This window comes from Dipteris shenzhenensis, chromosome 29 (assembly GCF_047967505.1).
Source record: "Dipteris shenzhenensis isolate YYH24624 ecotype China chromosome 29, Dip_SZ_1.0, whole genome shotgun sequence".
Lineage (NCBI taxonomy): Eukaryota > Viridiplantae > Streptophyta > Polypodiopsida > Gleicheniales > Dipteridaceae > Dipteris > Dipteris shenzhenensis.
The window spans coordinates 37,410,189-37,428,942 of NC_141624.1; the positions used below are offsets into that span (position 1 = coordinate 37,410,189).

The 18,754-nt window shown below is 38.1% G+C and overlaps 1 protein-coding gene across 1 annotated transcript in view; it reads left to right on the forward strand.

The window, feature by feature from the left end:
- The window catches only part of PWP2 (periodic tryptophan protein 2), an 88,132-nt gene that overhangs the window by 22,519 nt on the left and 46,859 nt on the right, over positions 1–18,754 (forward strand). The gene's annotated exons all lie outside the window — the stretch shown is intronic.

Consider the following 18,754-nt stretch of genomic DNA (forward strand, 5'->3'; position numbering starts at 1 on the left):
TTTATCCATTCACCCCATGAGTCAATTATAGATATTATTTTGCTCTAAGTACTTGTAAATAATAAGTTGAATGATATGTCTAGCTCCTCTAGATCTTTATAACATTGGTAGCTAAGTTTCAATTAATACAAGGGCTAGTCTCTATAGGGGTGTTTGCAATGAGAATAATGATAGGAAGCATCTAGAAAAAAGGGATGAATGAAGACTTTCTAGGATCTTCACTATTAAAGAAAATAACATGTTAGAGTAGAGCCATGTTATTGCCCCCTTTCCATTTTCCCATATAGCATTTTTGTAATGCTCTCAAGTATCGTGATCCAATTTACATTCAACTTGCAATGCTTCACATAAAAGCACCAAACTTTGGGGCAATGTTGAATATTAGTTACATTGTATACATACTATGAGGTTTTAGAAAATTATCCTCTTACAGAAAATAACTTATTTTCTTAGCAAACATGTAACCTCATGAAGGATATGAAAGGATGCACTTGGTAGGAGGACATTGCGGTGCCTAATCACTTGCTTGTTGGTTTGATCATTTTGACCTAAATTTCATGCAACTATCAAATAATTGGACCATACTAAATTGTGCTCAAGGCCCCAAAACATTTGTAAAATTGTGAAGCAAACCTTAAGTTTCCATATATTTATATGCCTTGGCAATTTCAAGCAAACCTTAAGTTTCCATATATTTATATGCCTTGGCAATTTCAAGCAAACCTTAAGTTTCCATATATTGCATGCTTGTATATGGGCAACTGACATTGCCACAAAATCATATGATTTAACCAATCTATGAGGCAAGTTGGTGTCATATGAAAAGGATTATAATTCTTTTTGGAAAGTGGTTACAACCACACATAAAAAGCCAACCCATTGAATAATAAAGAGACTTTTATCTTAACTATATGCTTTGTTTAAGACTTTGGGGGTGCCCTTGATTTGTGCCATTAAGGAAAAAATAAGAAGCCTTGCTCTTGATAACGAGAGGCAATTGCATACTCTCCACTTGAGCTGCTTGTAGGACCTAAGCACTTGTGCAAGGCATCGCTTCTAAGCCTCACCTATTCAAGGACCTAGCTTCTTGTGAGAGATTAGCAAGTCTAATACAATAATATCCTCAAATGTGCATGTCTTCTCACCCATACTTAAACTTGAAATAGTTCCTTGGCCTCAATAAGAGAGACTTAACACCTTTTATCCAATGCTTTCTCAAGGGTCATTACACCATAGAAACATTTTGTGATGTTACGTCCTTTTAGAGGGACCATACTCTCATTTTTGTTAGAGAAATAATGAGATTCCCTAAGTATTGAATTGCGACCCTATTAGATTAAAAGGAGTTGTTTTGCTTGTAATGCATTTTTCTATAAGCAAGCTTGAAAAGTCTATGCCAAGAATTCTCACATATAAATATTCTGTCATTAATTTTTTCATGTTTTTATAATGTCCAACACCCCATGTGCCCCCATCCTTGTGAAATATTATGGATCTCATGAAGAGCTCATGATGCACTTATTTGTTCATTTCTTATTGGTGATCATGAAGAAGCACATAGAGGAGTCTTCCCTTGAAAAAAAGTGGAAGGTGGACAAGTCAAAGCACAAGGAACAATTGGATGGTTTGTTGAAATGGTGTTCACAAAGAAGAACATAAAAAAAGAAGGAGATCCTTGGAGGACAACACAAAGTAAAGAAATAGCTTTTGCATTTAAGGAGATTAATCATTACAAATTTACATATTTTTAATCCTTGAAATTGTCAAAAAGTGTTTGGACCTTTGCATGTAAATGAATAAATAAGGTGGGAGGAAAGAGTTCTACATGAGATGTATGGTGGGTGTAAGTGCCTCACACAGCAAAGCCGGCTCTCAAAACAAAACAAAAAAGTGTTTGGACCTTTTCATGTAAATGAATGCAAAAGTTTTCTAGCCTAAATAATAAAAGATACTACATTATGGATTATTAGTATCTTTTAGTTAGCCTAGATGTCTTTAATATATAGTTTTTGAAAACTTATGACCTTTTCCTAGTCTTCATGATACCCATACAAAAATGTAGTATAAATTCTTATTAAAGAAATATGCCCATCACTCTATGATAAGGATTTATAGCTTCATGCTAAAATCTTGTAAGCCCTAATACAAAATTTTAAATAATTCATTTTCTCTATATATGTAGCAGCTACTATTGCCATAAGGCTCCTAAAGTATATGTTAATTTTGTTGTACTAATGACTTGGTGCTATGTTGCAATTATCTAAACTTTTCCTCAATTTGCAAAATTTCTTTTTCTTCCCTTTCAATTAGTTCACCTACGATTTTGTTACATGTAAAGTAGCCATGAATGTATCCATTTAGAAATGCATTCTTAACATCTAGTTGGTATAGGTTCCAATTGTTGATGTCTGTTAATGAAATGATGAATTTGTGAATCCATTTCTATTATTGGTCCATATGTCTCTTGGTAATCTTGTCCATATTGAGGTATGAATATTTTTTTCCGTTTGTATTGTTCATCAACCATTCCATCTAGATTGTATACTTCATCTTATATACTCCTTTATTTGTAGTTGTTTTCTTTTTTGCTCTAAAATCACACAATTTTCTCATGTCATTCTTGTACAATGCATGCATTGCTTCATTAATTACTATTTTCCTTCCTAGTTTTTGAGGTGATTATTGATGGTCATCATTACTTTTCATTTTGCTGAGTTCTTAGTGTAAATGTTGTACAAATGGTTTTAGAGGTCAAAGCCAGATGTGGAAATGGTTTGTTTAGCTAGCATCTATGTGTTTGCTTGGAAGATGTGCTCTATAGCTAGAGGTCTTAGACCCAAGTTTTACCTCAAAGAATTGGTCTATGTTTGTCTATTATTTCTTGGACAGGCCATAGTAGCTTCATAAATTTTTTTCATCTTGTTTTGATAAACCCAAAACGTTTGACCTTCTTTTCAGCTTAGAACCTATTTTTACCTCCATAGGTTGTGATTGTTGGGTTTTCTTTTATGATTGCACTTGAGCAAAATATATTGGTTCTCAAACTTGTGCAATTGTGGTCATAAATTCAAATTTTATGAATTTACATGTTTGTCTTTATGTCCATATGTTCATACTTTAGGTTGTTTCCATTCTCTTGATGTCCAAATTCTTGCTATAGTCCTTTATCTAAGGATATAAAATCACCTATATTTATAGGAATTGTCTTCCATCCCAATTTTTAGTAAAGTATAACTTCTATTAAATAAAGTATTGTGTATTAAATGGGACAAGCTATGGTCAATTATGGGTTTATATCTATAGGTAATTAATAATTTGCAACATTCATTGCTTCTCCCTAGTATAGATTCAGTGATGTTCCTCATTAAACTTTGCTCTTCAATTTTTGATGATTTTATGTTGTTTTTTTTTGCTACTTCATTCTCTTTTGATGTATCTAAACAACATATTTAACGTCTTGTAATTCCATATCTTTGGAAATTTTGAGAGATTCATTTGAGATATATTTTTACTCCTCTACCTCATTTCAACCTCGTCACACCTCCATATATTTCCCTATAATATATTGATCAATTGATGGTTTTTATAGGTGCTTGTCCCAAAGATTCGAATGTATCAAATCTAATATTCCTCTTTCTTGTGTATCACTATTTCCAAAATTAGCTTTTATGTGATTTCCAAAACAACATACTTTACATTCCACAAAGATTTATTTTTTGTGCTTTTATTTATTTCTTGAATTTGACTTTTGAGATTAACATGCCAATCATGATGCTCTTATTTATTTGTTGAGTTTAACTCTTGAGATTGACATGTTTGCATCATAATTGTAATAGGAACACAATTTTTGCACCTATGGCAAAATTATTTGGTGCAAAACACTCACATTGAACAATCTCCCTTATCAACCTCCTTTTTCAACAATCATATATCCTTTGTTTTTTCTTTGATCAAATATTGATGTCCATCGATTTCCACCTTGAAATTCACATCACCTTTCCAACTAGCCAATAAATTCTTTTTTAAACTTCAAGAATCTGAAACATTATTAATATATGTTTTTTTATCTATATGTAAAATCTATTAATTCTGCTCATTATCCTTGAATTTTATCAAGTATACTATACTAACATTCATTGAACCTTCCAGTGGGTAGATCTTGATGTAATGTAGGATTATGCTACACTTTTAATCCACCATGGAGCTTGACTATCTTTTGGTATCGTCAATATGATCAGCATAATTGTACGTTGGATTATCATTTATTTGCTTGATTCAGTGACATTGATATTCTTTAATTGAAACATATCTAGATTCACTTGTCCATTTTGGTTTACATAGTGTTCCTAGTATCCATGTCCCTTCCTCTGAAAATGACCTCTCTAGCTATTATTGGGTCTCAATTATTGTGGTGACTTCATAGAATAGATTCTGTTGGATGGAAGTGTAGATTAAGCATCACATGAAAAGGTCCACCTATGACTTTTAATCAAAATGTGGAAATTTGAGATTTCATATCCCTTTTAAGAATATATAGGTTAATGACATAGGACTTGTCAAAAGATGATAGTTGTGGTTGGAACACTAATGATGCAATAAATTTGACATTGAATTTGTGAAAGTGATTAATTCTTTTGGGCGATGAGATCATGTGGTCATTATTCTCAAGGTATTGGTCACTTTCTTGCATTATTTTTAAGTATGGGATAGTAAATATATTTTCATAGAGTATAGGGACTCAAGGTGTATTCCATTGAAAGGATAGGTTAAGAAAACTCCTTCCAAGAGACTTTGGGAAAAGCCTACTGGATATTTTCATGCCAAGAATTTAGGATTTTCTGAGTACCTAGCCAATAACTTACATTTGTATGGTGAGGGAGACTTCTTTGTTAAGAAAGATTGACCATCTGTAAGAGAGTAGACACCGCCTAATTATAAAGGTAAGACCCTCTCATGGCCACCTTTAAGATAGACAAGTTCAATGGCCAAGGTTTTCACACTTGGAAAATGAAAATCAAATTTGTGCAGATCAATCCTTGCAAATATTGTGGCAAAAACAATCACCATGAAAAGTTTTGTAAGGCAAAAAAGATTAAGCCAGGGAATCAATCATCTCAAGAAGGTAAATCCACCATAGCCAAAGGTAAAGGGAAGGCAAGTGACTCTACTTCAACTACACCAGTAGATGCTAAAGGGCTAGAGAAAGCTTATGCAATTATTGCATTATGATTGGAAGATGATTATGTGCATCACATTTCAGATTTGGAATCCCCTTCTGAGGCCTGGCATAAGTTGGATGTGTTATTTGGTGCTAGCTCTCATGCTTCTAAGTTGAATTTGAAAATTAAGTTCTTTGAACTTAAGATGGATGGAAACACTATTGCAACTCATGTTAACACTATAAGGAGTCTTATGACACAATTGGCCTCAATCAACTCCCCAATCACTAAAGATGATGCAATGGATGTGCTCTTGAAGAGTATACCTCAAGATTTTGACTATGTTGTAACTACCTTGAAGAATCTTTCCCAACCAACACTAGAGGGCATCATCAGTGCTCTAAGAAGAGATAAAGAAGACTTCAAGGAAGGGTGAAGAGCAAACTCAAGCATTTGCAGTGAAGTTTTCATCAAAGAGCAAGTACAAAGCATGCAAGCATTGTGGAAAGACCAATCATCTTGAAAAAGATTGCTATAAGATCAATCCTTGCACTTATTGTGGCAAAAGCAATCACTCTGAGAAGTTTTGTAATGAAAATAAGAAAAGCGTGGAAGATCTAGTTAAAGAGAGAACTCCATCAGCAAATGAAGTCACAAACTTTGTGCTAGAAGAAAATAAAGATTTTATCTTTTAAGGTTCAATATCTTTGAACTTTTATCATCACTTGGTCATGTAGTCAATTTTGAGGTTCTCTGCCTAGAGTAGTACTCCAAAAAGAATGTTATATGTTTTTATCTTTGTAAATCACCTCTGGTCACGATATGATGTAGGCCATGTGATATGTGTTTGCCTCCATGGTACCTCTTGCAAACATGAGAAACTAGTCAGTTCAAAGGCCTAAGATTAATCCCTGTACGTGCAAGGGAGATAACCATTTGGGGGGGGTCTATCCCATTTTGTACACCTTGACCCTTGGGCACCTTTGCTAGCATGAGATCCTAGCCATAGATTTATCCTTGACCACCATGAGATGGCATGTGAAAGTATGTGACTAGATGTATCCTTGACATAGTAAGAGGCAAACCCTTGAGGGGTGATATGTTGGGAATTATGTGATCAAGGGCTTGCTCTAGTAGTCCTATGATCATGTGTGTGTGTGTCTGTGTGTGTGTGTCTGTGTGTGTGTGTAGTAGACATTTACAACACCCCTTTCCATAGTGAAGAGTAGACAAATTTGGAGTAGTAAGAGGCAAACCCTTGAGGGGTGATATGTTGGGAATTATGTGATCAAGGGCTTGCTCTAGCAGTCCTATGATCATGTGTGTGTGTGTCTGTGTGTGTGTGTGTGTGTGTGTGTGTGTGTGTGTGTGTGTGTGTAGTAGACATTTACAACACCCCTTTCCATAGTGAAGAGTAGACAAATTTGGAGTAGAAAAGAGAAATGTTTAATAGATAAAATTTGCAATAAACATCCACAAAAAATGAAGTAGCATCATTTATCAAAAGAGAAAAGTGAGCAGTAGAGCTTTGATAAGTTGTTGGCAACATCACTTTTATTGAAGAGGGGATTCTGCCCACCTGCTACCATCCAACAAGCAAAATAGTGAGAATCAATTTTAACTTTGGTTGGGAAGATAGGTGTCATCAACACCCTTCCCTTGTTATTGGAGTTGCAATAAAAATCGATGCTTAAGCCACACACTTATCAAGCTCAAGTAGCGAAGATAATAAACCTTTGTAAAAAAAGTTTTGGTTTAAATACAGAGCAATGTTTAGCACTATCAGTCTAGAGTTTAAGAAGTAAGAAAAATGCACATTAGTATTAAAAAAAAGGGGGGGTCAATACAAATTGAATAACTGAGAGAGAGAAGGGGTTTAATTTAAAAGGAATTTTAAAAAAATAGAGGTGGCTTAAAGAGGTTAAAAAAGGAGGAAAAGATCTTTAGAAAGTGTAAGCAAAGAGAGAAAATTTGGGGAGCAAACGAAAGGTAAAAAAAGAGAGGGGTTGTTGCAAGAGAGAGAGAGAGAGAGAGGGGAGGGGGTTAATGCAAGGGGTCTTATGAAGGACCATAGATTTAAAAAACCAAAGAAATCAATGAGAATTAAGGTGTCATGGAATAACAAAAAGTAGAGAGAAAAAGGTAAGGAGCTTTTTATTATAATGAGGGGGTAAAGCAAAATAGAGAGGGGGAATTTTTTATATAAAGAAAGAAGGGAACTAGATGTAATTAAATAGAAGGGGGGATTTTAGAATTAGAGGAGGGAAGGTTGAAAGTACAAAAATAGAGAGGGGAGAAAAAACTAGTAATAAATAATAGAAGGGGAGAATTTAAAATTGAGAGGAGGGAAAGTTTTAAGGTACATAAATAGAAAGGAAAACCAAGAAAAAGGAAAGGGGAGAGTTAGATACAAATATTTAGAAGGGGGGATTTAGATGTCGTCGTGGACTAAGAAGGGGGGAATTTAAAATTTGAGAGGAGGGAAAGTTTTAAAGTACATAAATAGAAAGGGGGAGAAAAAACCAGTAAAAGGAAATGGGAGAATTAGATACACATATTTAGAAGGGGGGACTTTGGGGAGGGAAGGGAAGGAGAGAGCGAGAAGGGGGTGGGGAATGAAACAAAAGATAAAAATCAACGTAGAAGAAGCAGGGGGTTTATTTATTTAAATTAACTAAAGGAAAAGAGAGATAAAGAAGCGAGAGAGAGGGGGGGTTGATTAAAAAGTAAAAAGAGGTATTAGAAAGACCTCAGAGTCCATGGTACGGTGGAGAGTGTGAAAGCGCTGACGGCGGCGACGGAGTGAAGGCACAGGTCAGAGAGGATGAGCAGAGCTGTCACAAGGATAGCGTCAAACATCAGACGAAGGAGAGAAGCTTGTAAGTACGGTACGCAAGCAATCGACAGGTAGGGCCAGAAAGTCACAGAGTTGCGTAGGCTGGCAGCAGGAGATTGCGGAGCACGAGGCGATGGCAAGAGCAATGAAGAGGCAGCAAACTTCGAGAGTGAGACACTAGAGTGGAGGTAGTACTAGTCCTTTTATAAAGGAGAGGAGGTTGGGTTAGTCGAGAACGGGAGTGTCGGGTTTAGATAGTTTTGGGAAGGTGGGCAGCCAAGGGGCACGTAGGACAAGGAGGGGCATGGATAATTAGTGGAGCTATTAGTTTCTCGTCTAATAAGTCAGCACACGAGTGGGGAGAATTTACAAAGGTAGGATTAATGTAGGAGAGTTAGGGACTTTAGAGAAACAGGGGATAACTAGGTAAATAGAAAAACAAGGGGAAATTTAGGTAATTAGAGAAATAAGGGGAGAGTTTGGTAAAAGAAAGGGGGAATTAGGGAGGAAAGGGGGAAGAAGGGGGGGGGCAGCAGTTAATAGGTAATAATAGGGAAGGGTAGGGTGAATTAGGGAATAAAAAACAAAGGGGGGCTTTTTAGGAAAGATAAGGGAAAATTTTAAGGGAAGGCAGGGGTAGAAAAAGGGTTTTATAGGAAAATTAGGGGAACATAGGGGAGGGTAGGAGAGAAAAAAAAGGGGGGAGAAGGAAAATTTTAGGGGAAAACAAGGGGAAGGGTTGAGGAAATAAGGGAAAAATAGGGAGAGTTGGAAAAAATAGGGAAAAATAGGGGAGGTAAGGGGAAGTAAGAGGCAGAGAAGGAGAAAAAATTTTGGAAAAAGAAAATAAGTAGAGGAATTTTAAGAATGAAAATTTTTAAAAAGGTTATTCTAAAGAGAGAAAATTAAGGAAAAATGAGGAGAATTTGAGGTATATTTGCAGGGTAGTTAATGGATAATTTTAGTTGAGTTTTGGGGACATTAGATAAGTAAATAAAGGAAGTAAAAAGGAAGTCGGAGAATATAAAGGAAAAATGGAAGAGAGGTGAGAAAAGGATTAACATAAATTAAGGAAAAAATAAAGGGATACATTAAAGAGAATTGGGGGTTGGGGGGTGGGGGTGGAGAGGGGGGAAGAAAAAATGTAAAGTAAATGTAAAGGGGGGAATGAATAGGAAGTGTGTGTGTGTGTGTGTGTGTGTGTGTGTGTGACACTTAGTGCTATGATGTGTCTAGACTATGACACAAGTGATGATGTAATGTAAGGCCCTAACTTGGGGAGGTGCCTTTGATTTAGGAATTCCTATGACGTAGGAGTTATCTCCTTTGATGTAGGAGAGGTGCCTATGATTTAGGCCACCCTCTATAAAAGAGAGGCTTTCCTCTCAAATCAATGGAACGTTTTGCTCTTTGGTTCCCACACTCTCTTCCATGATGTCCTCCTTCTCTCCCAATCCCCAATAGCCGCCAATTGTTGAAGCTCGAGAAAATTTATTCAATGACGAAGTGCTGGCAGGTAAGCTTGCTCGTTGGATGTTGTTACTTCAAGAATTCAACTTCACTGTTTTTCATGCTCCAGGTAGTTCGCATGCAGTGGCTGATTACCTGTTCTGACTGGATGGCAACAAGAACCCGACCTTTTTATCAAAATGATTTCTTAGTTGCAGACCAGTAGCAATTGAAAGGCGCATGCTAGCCAATATGCCAAACGAAGCACAATGGTGATGTAAGACCAGGAAGAAGCGCAAGAAGACATCTCATTGTTCATACTGACGTGGTATGATGACATGTACTAATTCCTTGTCAACCAACTTGCCAGGCTGTCACCTATCTCAAGATAGGCATAAGTGACTTACTCTATGGAGATGGAAATTTGAGATCATCCACGACTCCTTGTACACCTTGGTCCAGACAATGTCTTTCGCAGATGAATTCCACTGCATGAATAGCAACTCATCCTATGGGAAGCCCACCAAGGTCTGCCTGAGGTCATTTTGCCAGAGATACCACTGGTCGGAAAATCCTCTAGGCCGCCTGCGGTGGCCTAGAACCATTGGTGACACCTTCATCTTTGCCAAGCAATGCAACGCATGCCAAAGGTTGGGACAGTCCACTATCATGGATTTCATGCCACAGGACCCACTTCTCTCTCTCTAGAACCATTCCAAAATTGGGGACTTGACTTTGTTGACCCATTCAAGCCCACTGCCCAATAGCAGGGATTGGAACCAAAAGCCTCTAGCTAATAGAGATAGTGCTAGAAAGGGTAGCAAGATTTAAGATCTATAGTTTCTTGGATGATTCAATGGCTACAACCAATTTTAAGTAGCACTGAAGGATCAAGAAAAGACAACCCTTACAATAAAGGATCACTTGATTACAAAGTAATAGGAACTATATAAATACAAAGTAATGCCCCTTTGGATAATACAATGCACTGAGAATTTTTCAAAGATAATATACAATTCATTGAGGAATAGACTCAACAAATTCTTGCAAGTATTCCTAGATGACCTGTGTATACACTTAGATAAGAAATATAAGAACAAACATACATCATTACAAAGCTAAGTTAATACTAGGACTACCATCCCCAAGGAATGGAAAAGATGTGAGGTTCCTACATCATTCTTAGGTATGCAATGACAGCCAAGCCATGATGTAAGATACTCATAGAATTCTTATGGACAAATAATGTGAATAAGGATATAAGATTCTAAAGTGGGGTTTTGCTATTGAACTATTGTCAAGAGCAATTGGAACTCCACATAGATACAAATGGATCTAGCTATGCCATAGGATCTGTACTCTACTAACCAAAAGAGCACAAAAAGGATTAACCAACCTACTTTACAAGTCGACATTTTGATGCCATAGAAGTAAGCTATATCACAAACAAGAGGGAAGCATTAGCAATGGTGTACAATGTGAAGAAGTTTAGGCATTAATTATTAGCAAATGAATTTGTCTTCTAAACTAGTCATCAAGCATGCAATACTTGGTTAAGCAAACTTGCACAATTGACAAGATAACTAGATGGATTGAGGATACAGATTTGGATTTTAGATTGCAGTGAACGGCGCATGATATTGTAGCTCTTATATTCTAAGTGAGGACTTACGAATTGGTAGATGGAGTGGATGACAGCTTACTTGATGCTAGAGTCGATAGTGACTTGCCTGATTCTTCACTCTCCCAAACTAATGCAATTCTTGAAGAAATCTTATTCTAAAGGAACCTCAATATCAACTCATAGCATGAAAATTGTACAAAATGTAAAAAGAAGTAAGTTTTGAGAAGGTGTGTAATGTCACATAAGGTCCCTAGGATATCAAGGGAATCTCATGAAGGAAGAGCATGTGGCAAGATTGTAGGAGAGTCCATTGCAAGGAAGTTCCCTAGCAAGCTATTGATGGCCCACATTGTGGAAGGAATCCTTTGATCATGCCAAAAAATGTGATATATGTTGGAGGAAAAATAAGCTAAAACACAAATATCTCATGAAATGGATAGAGGCAAGCCGGAGCAATGAGAAAAGAAGATGCTAGCAAAGTCTTGTTACAAGTCAATTGCAGCTGGAGGAACACACTTTATCAATGATGTGATAACTCTTGATTGGCTTCATGGTAATATATCAAATCAATATTTTGTATTGTCATAGGGGAACCAATAAGAGGAGTTCATAGATAAAATTTGATGTAATGTACTCACAAATATATTTCAGCTCTACCCTTTCCTAAAACCTCAACAATTTTTTCAATTCTAAAACATCCATATATCCCTAAAAGCCCATGGTTCTACAAACCCTTATCGTGGAGGCCTCTTGCAAATCCTCACGGTTCTCATTAGAAGAGCCATAAGAGCTAGTCATGTTTCCAATTCAAATGCTCATCAAAAAACCATAGTGCATGTGTATCATCTTCAAATGAAGGAAGATAGTCACAATAGAATAAAACACTAAAGGAGAGTTTTTGGACCAAAATACCAGCATCATTTGAGAGATAAGTGACTAATTGTGAAGTGTGTTGTCACTTTAGCATCCTCAACACAAATTATCACTTGCTTCAACCATCAAACATCCAAAAACTGTCAAAATGCCTCGCAGAGTACTAGCTCAACTTGGAGGGTAGAATTTACACAACTGGAAAATAGATTGAAGGGGCTTTCTGTGCAAAATAAAGCTTGAATACCAAAGGAATTCCAGCATAGAGCTTTGACGAAACTATGCACTATTTTGTCTTGGAGAAGTGCGCCATTTTCGACTAGTCTTTGTGTGATTTATCCTCACTCCAGCAAACATTTAAGCTCAAATTTCAGCACAAGGTTATGGCCTTGCCCACCTGTGGCTAGAAGGTATTAGTGTATAGTCATGGATTTTGTCAGGATTTCATGACCGATCGACGGACTATTTTCTTGTCAACATGCATAGCAGAGACGAGCATTGCCTAATTCCTTTAGGTCATAGATTTGAGGTATCTTCAGCTCACAAGGTTTGGCAAATGGCACATCAGGTGAGGAGAACAAAGCTTAGCAAGATTTGGAGAGAAAGGATACAAAAGGGGAAAGAATATGGAGAGTGGAGAAGAGGGTGATGAGGTGGCATTTTGGAGCTAAAAATGGACTAGGGACTCAAGGAGGCTCTGATACCACACGTTGGGGAGTGGGAGAGAAGGAGGACATCATGGAAGAAGTGTGGGAACCAAAGAGAAAAATGTTCCATTGATTTGAGAGGAAATCCTCTCTTTTATAGAGTGAGAGAGAGGGTGGCCTAAATCATAGGCACCTCTCCTACATCAAAGGAGATAACTCCTACATCATAGGAACTCCTAAATCAAAGGCACCTCCCCAAGTGGAGGCCTTGCATTATATAATCGCATGTGTCATGGTCTAGACACATCATAGCACTAAGTGTGCTACACACACACACACACACACACACACACATGATCATAGGATTGCTAGAGCAAGCCCTTGATCACACAATTCGCAATAGCGGCTTGTGTAGTAAACTAGATGGTACCAATTCTTCATCCTTTCTTGCATCAATACCGCACCAATTGCTGTGTCGAAGGCATTGACAAAGACATGGAAGGGAAGCTTCCAATCGGATGGTTGAATGACGGGGCATTGGCCAGCAACAGCTTGAAGAATAGAAAAGGCCAGTCGCAATCCTATGTCCATATGAGTGGCTTCATGTTGGGAGCGCATTGAGAGGGGTAGCCACATCAGCAAGGTATCGGAGCATGCGGCTATGCCAACGCACTTGGACAAGAAAGCGGGCTAACTATTTGCTAGTCATAGTTCGTTCTGCCTTGTAGATGCATTCAACTTTATCCGGATCCAAGGCAATGCCATCTTTTGAGATGATATGGCCAAGCAAGCATCCACTATTGAGTGCGAAGGTGACAAAATATGAAGAGGGGAGAGGAGAAGAGTGGAGATGAGGAGAGAGGGCACAGCTAGAGAGCACACCACAAATGACTAACTGTACACTAGATTTAGTTCAAAATGTAGAATATATACAAATCCATTTAGGGTTAGGGTTAGGGTTAGGGAATCTAACCCTTTCCTTTATAGCACTCTATTGGGTTAGTGCTATGCACGTATGATCACATGATGGTGCTATGCACACATGATCACATGATGTTGAGCATGAACTCTCAACACCTTCCCTGAAGATCAACATCCTAAAGTAGGCCTTCCCTCAATATGATGATTCTGGTGGGGAATTGAAGGACTGAGCATTACATTCCATCACACCTCTTTAATGGGAATGTCCTTCCTCTGTGTCAAAGCAAGAGCTAGTCGGTGTTTCTCGAAAAGCTCTTTACCGAGTGGTTTGGTAAAGATGTCTACAACATTCTCTTTGCTATCACAATGCTGTAGTGTGATGTCACCAAGTAGCACTCTTTCTCTGATAAAGTGCTCTCTGACATCAATGTGCTTTGTCTTGGAGTGATATACTGGATTCTTGGCCGATGCTTGAGCCGATTGGTTATCATAGTATATTGTTGTTGGCTTTGACTCATCAAAGTAATCTGTTTTTGACAATAGTCTTCTGAGCCATATAGCCTCACATGCACCTGTAGTGAGTGCCCTATATTCTGCTCTCACATGCACCTGTAGTGAGTGCCCTATATTCTGCTCTCACATGCACCTGTAGTGAGTGCCCTATATTCTGCTTCAGTCAAAGACAAAGAAATAGTTGGTTGTTTGTTTGACAACCATAATATAGCACCTTGACCAAGGAAAAATGCATATCCCTATGTCAATCTCCTGGTCTCATGATCTTTGGCATAGTCACTGTCACAGTATCCATGCAACTGTGGATGACTTCCTCTGTATTCTATCCCAAAATGTCTTGTACCTTTGATGTATCTCAAGACTCTTTTGGTTGCATTCCAGTGAGACTGTTTTGGAATAAACTATGCAAGTGAGCTTACTACATAACAAATATCTGGTCGTGTGATATCTAGTTAGATATATAAGAGATCCAATGAGCTGCCTGTAGTACCTGTCATTGACTGTAGGCTTTTCTAAATCTTTAGTAAGTTTCAAAATCTATTCCATGGGAATGGCTGCAATCTTGCAATTTGCCATATGAAACTTCTTCAGGAGGTTGTCAACATACTTGAGCTGACTCATAAATGTGCTATCTGAATCTCTCCAGAACTCAATTCTAAGACAATAGTGCATAAGTCCAAGATCTTTCATGTCGAACTCAATAGATAAGTCTTGTTTTAGTTTTCTGATGAAGCTATCCTTGCTTCCTGTCACAATCACATCATCTACGTACAAAAGTGCAATAGTAATGTCTTCCCCTTGAACTTTGTAGTAGAGAGTATGATCTGCATTGGACTTCATGTATCCAAGATTAGCAAAATACTTATCTATTTTGTTGTACCAGCTTTTGGGTGCTTGCTTTAAGCCGTAGAGACTTTTCTTGAGATGGCAAACCTTATTCTCCTTTCCTGGTTCAACATAACCTGTTGGTTGTTGTATGTAGACTTCCTCATCTAGGTAACCATTGAGAAATGCATTCTTGACATCAAGCTGATACACATTCCATCTATTGAGTGTCGCTAGTGATATCAAGAACCGTATAGAATCCATCTTTGCTACTGGAGCATAAGTCTCATCATAATCTTGACCATATTGCTGCACAAATCCTTTTGCAACTAGTCTGGTTTTATATCTTTAAATACTGCCATCTGGATTGTACTTCACTTTGTATACCCATTTGTTTGCTATGGCCTTCTTTCCCAGTGGAAGGTCGCATAATCCCCAAGTATTATTCTTATACAAAGAATCCATCTCTTCATTGATAGCAGTTTGCCATTCTGGCTTGTCTACTGCATCTTTGAAGTACACTGGCTCTTCTGTAGTTATGATGGTAGTCATAAGAGCATAGTTGGTGGTTTCAACCTGAGTTGCTTTGCCTTTCTGAGCATATGTCAATCTGGCTGGTGGTCTACTTTCCCTAGTAGACCATCTGAGCTACTGTGGCTTTGCTTAGGGTGTTGCTGACAATTCTTGCTCTTTTTCGTCAACTTGTTTTGTAGATGACTGTGAAGTTGATGCTTCTATCTCCTATGTGTTCGAGGTTTTCCATTCTGATTCCTCATCAAAGATTACATCTCTGGCGATAACGACCTTGCAGTTGATGGGATCATACAACTTGTATGCTTTGCTTTCTTCACTATAGCCAACCATGATGCATTTGTGTGACTTCGCATCCGATTTCCTGCAATGATCATCATGTATGTGGGCATATGCTATGCAACCAAAAGTATGCCCATGGGCTTGACTGGTCTTTGATCTGGTCATGCACATGCAAATCGAAAAAGTTTTGAGATTCTTGGGGTTTTTTAATGAGTCACTGCTTCTAAGATAATGTTAACTTTGAGCCACCATCCACAATCACACCAAGTACATCCTAATTCTTATTCTTATTAGTGATGATGACCAAAACTTCCTCATCTACTATTGGCATGTTGATAACAAGGATTAAGACCAAAGAGTCCACAGGATTCTCTTCAACTTAGAGTTCTTGTAGGAAGAACCCTCGACAATTTGAGGCTATCTAAAGCAATTCAATGATGGAGAGGTTAACCTTCATATCATGGAAGGTTTCCCATGCTTTTATTACCATTGAGCTTAGGTACTCAATGGTACGCTCAGGTTGTTGACTTGCTATAAAGGCTTATCCTAAGTCCAGTACTAATGACAAGACAAGAACTTGCTCAATCAGCAAGTCAATTGCGAGTGCTTTCTTCTTCAACTCTCTAGTAATTTCAGACGCTACTTGCTTTTGTGCCTTCAGTTGGATATCTCTGGTGGTCCTTTCTTGGAACTAGTGGGAGGACCCTGCACAACTGAGTAATTGCATTGCATCCATAGAGTCAAGCAACTCTACAAGAACTACTTGATAATCGGATCCACTTCCCATCATTTTGCATCACTTTTAAGCAACTTTAGATGCTCTTGCCACAACTTGTATTGGCCTTGGTGTGATTGTCACCACAAAAAAAGCATTGAATCTAGGATTTTGCCTTTATCGTTTTTACCCTTACCTTTGCTTAGTCAAGCCTTGAGGGGCATCCATCTTTAGGCTTGGTATCTTGGGACTCCTGATTCACGTCCAATCTAGGATTTTCCCTTAATCCTTTTTACCCTTACTTCTTTCTTGGATGAGCCATCTTCTTCTTCACTCTCCTTTGTGATAGCTTGGTGTAGGAGGTCTTCATAGGTTTTGTCGTAGATTGACAATCTATGAGGAATGAAGGTTCACTTGGGTGTAACCCATAATTAACTAGGCATGCAATGGCTTGTTGTCTAGGTGCATGCTTAACTAGTTAATGAGAGCTTGCATATGTAGGACAAACTCGGATTCACCCTTTTGTTGCTTTAATTCACTTAGCTTTGTCTGAACATCTTCTTCATCTATCTCCTATCTGAAACTTCTTAGGAAAGCCTTGGAAATATGACTCTAATCGGTGAAGTATCCAATTGGGTGTAGGTTGAACCATCTCTGAGCAATCTTTTCCAAGGTGTAAGGGAGATAGTTCGTGTACTCCTCCTTTTTTATAGCACTATTGATATGATAGACTCACAGAAAACTTATAAGGGAGTATACGGTCTTCACTGTATCTACCCTTGTAGTTCTAGAATTTCACTTTGATTGTTTGAGCAACTTTGGATTTGTGGATCACCGGCTCAATACTATGGGGCTGTAGTCATTCTTCTTCATTGAACTCTAAATTCTGAGCTTGGGTTCTTGGGTCTTAGTGTCCTACTAGTCCTTCATGATGGTGACCTACACCATGTAAATGGGTATCGTTGTGGGTATGCTTGTATTATTGGTCAAACACTGGCAACAATATATCCATCGATTGGATAGATATCACATGCCCAATTACTTGTCTCACTACTTGATGCGGCTATCTTGTATGCTCACATTGATTAAGTACGGGACTTGGTGCTTACAGGCTAGTTAGACTTGACATCTGCTATTTAGAGATGACACCATCTATTCTTTGTGAGCCTCAACTTCCTTGCCTAAGTTTTCTTTTGTTTTTTTTTGAAAAATGTGAAACATGTGCCTAAGCTGACCAAGAGTCTCATTTCAATGGGTCAGCTAGATGATGCTAGTTTTTAGACCACCTTTGGCTTTCAGAGTTGGAAAATTCAGAAGGGCTCTATGGTTTTGGCAACAGGTGCCAAGTGTGGGACATTGTATCCCTTACATGTATTAGGGGCATTTGATCATGTTGTTGCAATAACCGAGCAGCCAAGTACTTCTTTGTGGCATTGCCAGTTGGGGCACATGAGCCAGAATGGAATGAAACTCTTATGCCATTTGGGTTATGTACCGCATTTGAGTTTCTCTGATTTTGAATTTTGTGAGCATTGTCTCTATGGGATGCAGACTAAATCAGCCCATAAAAGAAGGGGAAAGAAAGAGCTTGAAAGGCTTGATTTGTTGCATTCAGACTTATGTGGTCCCATGCCTACACGGTCATTAGGCGGGGCTGAATGCTATATGACATTCATTGATGATGCAACTAGGAAAGTGTGGGCTTATGCTATAGCTCGAAAGAGCAATGTGTTTCAGGTATTTCAAAAATGGTTGGCTTTGGTTGAAAATTAGTTAGGTAGAACACTTAAATGCCTACAGACTAACAATAGTGGAGAATATCTCTCTCACGACTTTCAACATTTCTGTGATACACGTGGGACCAAGAGGGAGCTCACGTCCCCTCATACTTCAGAGCAAAATTCAGTTGGAGAACAAATGAACTGCACCATTCAGGAAATGGAATGTATGGTTTCCAATGCAAGTCTTTCTAGTGGGTTTTGGGCTGAGGCAATGAAAACTGCAGTGCATGTGATCAATAGATCACCTAGTAAGAGTTTGGATGGTGGTATTCTTAAAGAGGCATGGAGTGGCAAGAGGCCCTCTTACTCTCATTTGAGTATATTTCGGTGTGAGGCATATGCACATGTGCCAAAAGAGCTTTGAAAGAAGCTACATCCTAAGTCTAGGAAATGCATCTTTTTGGGTTATGGTGAAAGTGGAGAGAGGGGCTATTGTCTCTGGGATCCAAAAGCGAAGAAGAGAGAGAGAGAGAGAGAGAGAGAGAGAGGCTTTTAACATCTAAGAGAGAGCACATGGATCTTTACAGATGGGTGCTTGCCAGCCTCATTGCTTGATGGTCGTATCCCCCCAAAAAGGTGTTTATTATAGTGGTTAGAGTTG